Genomic DNA, 6,986 nt, shown 5'->3' on the forward strand with positions numbered 1-6,986 from the left:
TGGCTGCCGGGCTGCAGAGTTGTGACGGTCCCCGCCAGCCCTCCCGTGGGGGCCGCTGTCTGGTTACCTTGTCCCGCTGCCAACTCCACGAACACAACAAAAACAACAGCCCCAAAGGTCGCACCGAAGATCCGTGTGTCCCTCATGTTTAGTCCGTCTATCGGCTGGTGTTTTGAAGCGAGCTAGCTGTGTGCAACACAGCAGCACCTAACTCTCACCTGCACAGCCCTAAGGGTCTGTGTGAGCTGTGGAACATAACCAGTCTTTCTTGTTTGGGGCACGGGGCGTCGCCGTGGATCCACTATCTCATGCTCAGTGGGCTGAACAGGTGAGCAGGCCGCCGGAACGCGTCGTGTGGTGCACGTACACCGTACAACTGTAAATAAAACGGCCGGTCAAAAACCACCCTCTCTCCGCTACACAGCAGTGAGTTCACCAAACACGGTATCTGAGAAATGCAGCCCAGCACTAACAGAATTATAGTACTGCAGTACGGAGTAAAAAGCCGTTAAAGGAAAATGTAAGCACTTACCACCTGTGGGGCGAAAAGGTTCTCAGCGGCATACAGGGACGGGGAATGTGCAGGAGGCGGAAAAAACAGTGACGTAATTGTTGGGGAGATCTCTGTCATGCACCTGTTGTGTTGCGGGCCCATCTCCTGTGGTGGATGGTGGGAACATTACACCTGACACAAAAGCTCGCACGCACACTCTCATCCATCTTCCGCCCGCAGGCCTTTTGTCAGTACCGTTGTTGGCTTGACGGGAACAAAGTTAACACTACACCTTTTATCAACACTATCAGTATCAATACATTATTAGATGAAATGTTGCCAAGGGGATAGTCATAATGGAATATGCCATTTTCTGTGCTGACAAAAAGAGGGATATACCGCGGGCCTTTTCAACAAAGTCCTGTCAACCTAGCCTGGCAGCCAATCATTTAAGGGGTTATTAACACTGCCTCGAGCAGGGTTTCAATTGGGCAGACATGATCATAGTGCCCGTAAATTATTCATCATCCTCCCGTAATAATCATATAAAAAATAAAGAACGTGACTGAATACATTGAAATTGGATTACGAGAATTGCGAAGTCTCGGTGTAATACCGTGATATACATTTTCTAGAGCTTTCGTCGTCTTCAATAGGATTATTCCAAGTCGTGGTGTCTAAGAGTCGGATTGTTAGGATATCATTGCCATCACAAGCGCGAATACGGCTGCCTAGAGTACAGCCGTATTCCACCTCCAGCACTACATCATTTTGTAGATAGAGAAAAGGGATGACGTACAATACTCTCTTTGTATTCAGGGGAAACGGTGTGGCACTGCGAAGTTCTGAGAAGGATGGGATAGCTTTGAGCTAAGCCATGATACCAAAGACAAGCCCTGAGGATACGAGATGGCTAGGCTGACGCTAAAACAAGGCGGTCCTGCTCTGTGAATCTAACAACCATCTGTTGGTCTCTGTTCGCCTGAACTGTTTGGAAGGAACGTCGTTTTCGATTTCTGATTTTCGTAAGACGCGAAAATTGAAAAGACAGGGAGCCGGGAGATGTAGCCCCCGTGTTCAACGACATTACGAGAACTGCCAAGTCTTGGGGGAGAAAATGGAATCGATATCCGTACGAAGATGTTTCCTGACTGGTGCGATGATATCATTGCCTAGCTGCGGGCATTGACATTAAGGTTGTATCTTGTCAACACAACATATCCGTGATGCCAGACTCTCATCTTTGTATCTCAACTTGCAAAGCTGGTGTTGAAAAATGCCGGGATTATGCCACCATTACAATCTTCATTTAAGTCTTTGCAAATGCGTTGGGGTCGGATTACGTCTAAAAGGTTAGAACGAACAGAAACACTGGTGCTCCCAAGTTATCTCTCAATCATTTCTAAACCTCAGCTAGCAGCTCTAGATAACTTGCCATCTCTCAATAGCAGACCCACCGGCCCATTACCGCTGGTGGGAGCGGGAGATAAGAAGACCACAGGGAGTAAATTGATTGCGGGACGCAACAAAAGTCAGAACGAAGCTTATGTACAGAATTGATAAAAACGTACCGCGGGGTCCAATGCCTTTGGAAAGAGGTTTGGCTGTTGATTTATTCGCTAAGTAAGTTCCAAGGTGGCGATGCTCATGTCTATGTTGTGTCTGACTATCCTTACACCACCACTAAGGAAAAAACTATGCTATGGCACTAACTTCACATGTTCATACATCTACAACTGCCCCAAGAATCGAAGAGAAGTCGGACCTGTAAAAAGTAGTTCAAATTAGTATGAATAGTTGAAGTGAGATATTACTGTAAATCTTCCCTGTTTATTCATGTACTTAGCTTGTAAGAGCATAAACGTACAATAAAGGTCTTTCATTCATTAAGAAGTTCCAACAGGAAAACATGACCGAGAGATGTGTGGTTTGTAGAGCTTGTACTTATCCACCACTGTGCCTGTGATGGTGATGTTCCAAATTAATGTTTTTTAATGTCTATTATCATATAGCCGGGTGGCGTAGACCAATCAGAGGCCTCCGTTACCCGTGCTTTATTCTCCGATAAACCATGGCTCAGCCGTGCGTTATTCTCCATAAACCATGGGTGAAACCATAATGATATAGGGGTACACAGCTCTTTCTGTTAATATTCATAGCAGTTTCCTGGTCAGACAAAATTATGTTTTTTTTTAAGCTTCGTATAAACTAAAATGTGTGTGAGTATGAAATGTATATGTAAATAGATAGAATTTGAACGGGAGAGCAAAAACCATACTTATTTTGACACCCCTACAAAAAGTGGTATCGCCCACATCACCTGACTGAATCAGACCAGGGATCAGACGATTTTTTTTTTTGGTCCGCCATCTTGCCTTCTTGTGTCATGGAGAGTTTGCCTAATTTCTACATGGAAGAGATAACAGACGCGGATTTAGATGAGATATTTGGACCCATGGAGGTCGAGGAACAGACGCTGGAAGCTACACCGGAGACAGAGGTCAGCAGGGTGCGTTTCGCGTGTCTGAACGAACAACAACTTGTGCTACAAGTCGGTACCGTACGAACGTGTTGATTTTTGCCCTCCCCCATCTTTGTTATCAATTGGAATTGGCAGACGCCAGCTGAGTTGGACGCCAGGCAGAGCGCGTCTGTGAGCGGCTGTGATTCATGCCGTCCGCCATCCCGCTCCCTTATCTCGAGTATTTCCTGTCTGTGCTTTCGTATAGTTCCCGTTACCCACCAACAAGTCAGTGTAGGGTTCCCGTTCTTCCTGTGCAGACGACAGAGCTCCTGTAGGGTGAGTTTTGTGCTACAAGTCGGTACCGTACGAACGTGTTGATTTTTGCCCTCCCCCATCTTTGTTATCAATATTTTTTTCCGCGGGACGCGTGTAAAGTTGTAAACTATATTTATTGTAAAATGATCTCCATATTTATTTTAAAGTACAAACCATGATTATAATATTTTGGAATGTATTGTTATGTAAATATTAAAGGTTTAATGTTTTGAACAGGAATTGTGTTGATTCATTGTGTCAGTTTGGATAGGCTATATGATAATAACGTTAATGCACCGCCTTTTCCTCGGTGTATATGGTGTCATAAATGCATGGTCAGCTGCTATAACCACCTCATAAACCACCTCGTTCGCTTCGCTCACTCGGTGGTTTATTCGGTGGTTATAGCAGCTGACCATGCATTTATGACACCATATACACCTCGGGGCGGTGCATTAACCCTTTATTAACAGCGCAGAGCACCGACATGCCTGAGTGAATTACTTGAATGTACCTTCCGTTTTAGTACAGACGCTCGGACATAAAAAGGCACACACGCTCCATACATGGCTGTTATCTGGCAGGGCAGGACAGTTCCGCAGGTGTACCGGACGTCAGGGCCGGGTTAATGGGCCCGTCAGTCAGGCAATGACGAGTGAAAACCTAGCGTGAGTTTGGCTCCATCATAAATCTCATCGTTATTGCTGTCAGTTTCAGGGGCAAAACCACCCACTCTCCTAGCAGCACGGACTAGTAGGTTAGTCACCGATAAATTAGATAACCAGAGGATAACTACAAGAATGCAGCAGGTGTTGTACGAGGTGACGGGTTTTGGCTGATCTCCAAGCTGAAGATTTGCCTCGGCTTACTTTGTGATAAGGGCAGAATGAAACTCAGGATAACGTTAGCTTATCCTTTCATCATACCTGTGATGGAGTGGAACGGTATTCAGACATTCGCAGCAATATCATTGCATGCATTTTACTGGTGACCGATTTGCAGTTCCCCTTTACCAAAACGGTATCTCTGGCCTTACAGCTAAGTAGATATGCATTGTAGTTACAATTGTCACATGTTTCGTTACATTTTGTGTATTGTTACCACCCCCAGAGCTAGCACTTTATGATGGCCATGCCTCTCACAGACAAACCGGTATATGAATTGGTAACCGTGAGGGGGAAAGCGGGGAACGAGAGATCTTTCTGCTGAAATGACAAAAAAAAAAAATTCAAAAGTCATATTACCAATTTCAAAAAGACAACAGAAACGTCATGTCTTGTCACATAATATTTATTTCTGGGCATAAAAATAGAAGATATTCCTATCTACACTAGTTCTGTAACCGCTGCTTGTTGCAGCACACACCTAGACAGTGACAATGAATTGACATCTCACCATTTACCAGACAAAACAATCCTCACTCCTTTGCACCATAAAATTGACAATGGTTAACAACTGTGTCTGTTATTATCTGTTATCATCAGATACTTCAGCAGAAAAGAGAGAGTATTACTTCCTTGTTTAATTACAATATAAGATGCACATGAGAAGGAAAATAATGTTTTTGTGACATGAATTTCGAAAAAAACTTACATGGCTGACATTTTAGTAGCTTCTCTGCTACCTTCCCCACTCAGAGGCAACAAAAAGTCAGCCAGGTACGTTTTTTGTCTTAACATTTTTTTCCTCTTATAGACCAAACCTATTTCAGATGTACATGAGACATTTGCAACATGTTTTCCTTCAAACTGATTTGAGTATACATGTATCCTGATTACAGTCAGTACATCCATTGCATATTCATATTGTGTAATTGGAGTTTAGACAAAGTTTTCTACAATGTCAGCATGCTACATCAATTCATCTCTGGTTCCCATTACAGTACACTAAGGGTTACAGGCAAATTTTAGTATCATCACTGCTGACTTATTTACTAGAGTATAGATACGAAATATGACATACTTGGCCAAAGAAAGTTATATAAAACGTGCACTACAAGGGGAGTTAGAAGTTAACGTGAACCCCATAACAAGACTAAGTATGTCAGAGACTTCCTGCAAAATAATACAACTGGGTAAACAAAAAAATGTCACCACAAAAAATATATAAGAAAATATGACTACAATAAGTTTATACTAGAAAATAACAAAAAAGAGAAAAAAAAAGTTGACAGCAAGTTACTTTCTGGAAAAGCAAATATATTGTCTTTTCTTCCAAAATATATCTCTGAAAGTCCTTGTTCCCTGTTCTATATTACAGTTGAATGTTGCATATTATGTATGACTTTGGGGGAAGGGCAAACACCTCTGGATCTTCATTTCCATTTCCAACTTAATAGTGCAGAACTGGAACAACTTACAATGTCAATCCAAGCTCACATGTCCAACAAATTGTCCATACATTGCACCACTTCATAATTTTCGGGCTACAAAATCCATAATGGCATTCATGTCAAAAAGATGTGACCTCTAGAATCACAGAGTTACAGTAACGGGCATTATCATACAGCCAGGCTATGTGGACCAATCACAAGCCTCCATTCCTATTGATTATCTCATAAGCATGGGTTAATGAAGACGAAAACTGTGCATTAATGGTTGGCTAATAATGCACACTTGGAGGAATGATGGGATTCTAATATTTTAACAATGTCAGTGTTATAATTTTGAATTGGCTATATGATAACAATTATTAATGAACATACATGTAATATCATTAATCAGTGTTTATGGTGACCTATAACCACTGTTTTATGTCACTGAGAAATGAATGGATCTTAAACTCTTAATCATACAATCAAGCATTGGTGCTGCATCTACCAAGTCAGTCACATCATCTCTATAACAGACCACTCACAGTAATCAGATCTATTGTTTAGCTTGTCTATCCATTGTAAATAGCAACTGGGGCAAGTACATACTATAGATGTGTAACACCAAAGACTAATTCTTTGCTCTTCATCTAGGCCACAATAATGTGCAATAGGTTGCCTGCCTCTGAATTTTACCCTCTGCCTTAGGATTCACACTGATGTATGTATGTAGATTTTGATTATATCTACTTGATCGCTACAGTCCAAGGATGAATGCCAGCCTTGTTATGTTTAGTCCTAACAGATAAGGGAAGCAATCAATGGGAGCCTAATAAAGGTAACAAAGCTGGCATCCAGGCTACTGCAAGCCTTAACCCTGCCCCTGCTGCCTAACCCTGTACCATTACATATTTGGTGCCAAAAGGCTACTTCAGCTGGGAGAGGGTTAAACTAATGAGCATCTATTTTTTAGGAAAGTTCAGCAGCAGTCACACATACGTTACCCTAAGTTCTTACCAATGTAAGATGCTACTGGAGGATTTTGAAGATCTGAGGTTGTTCATGTACACATATAAACGTCATTGCCTGCTTTCACAGTTATTAGATCCATAATTCAATAGGTTTTTCCTATAGAGTGTTAATAAGTGTTCAATATTGGTTTCCACACTAGCCACAAGATCCTTACTCTAAAATGTAGAATCTGTAACCCAGTCAAACCTGTACAAGTGACCACTTCTACTTAAGGACAACCTGTCCAATGTGAACACCTTTTGTTGGTGCCTTAGATAATGTTTCCCATTACCACAGCATTAAGAATCCTGTCTTTCGTGACCACCTAGTCCACATACTAGTAGATCAGATTTTAGTGGTCTCCTTGGGCAGTTTTGACTGTACTAGATTAT

Source organism: Branchiostoma belcheri, unplaced genomic scaffold (genome assembly GCF_001625305.1).
Source record: "Branchiostoma belcheri isolate BF01 breed outbred unplaced genomic scaffold, Haploidv18h27 scaffold11, whole genome shotgun sequence".
Lineage (NCBI taxonomy): Eukaryota > Metazoa > Chordata > Leptocardii > Amphioxiformes > Branchiostomatidae > Branchiostoma > Branchiostoma belcheri.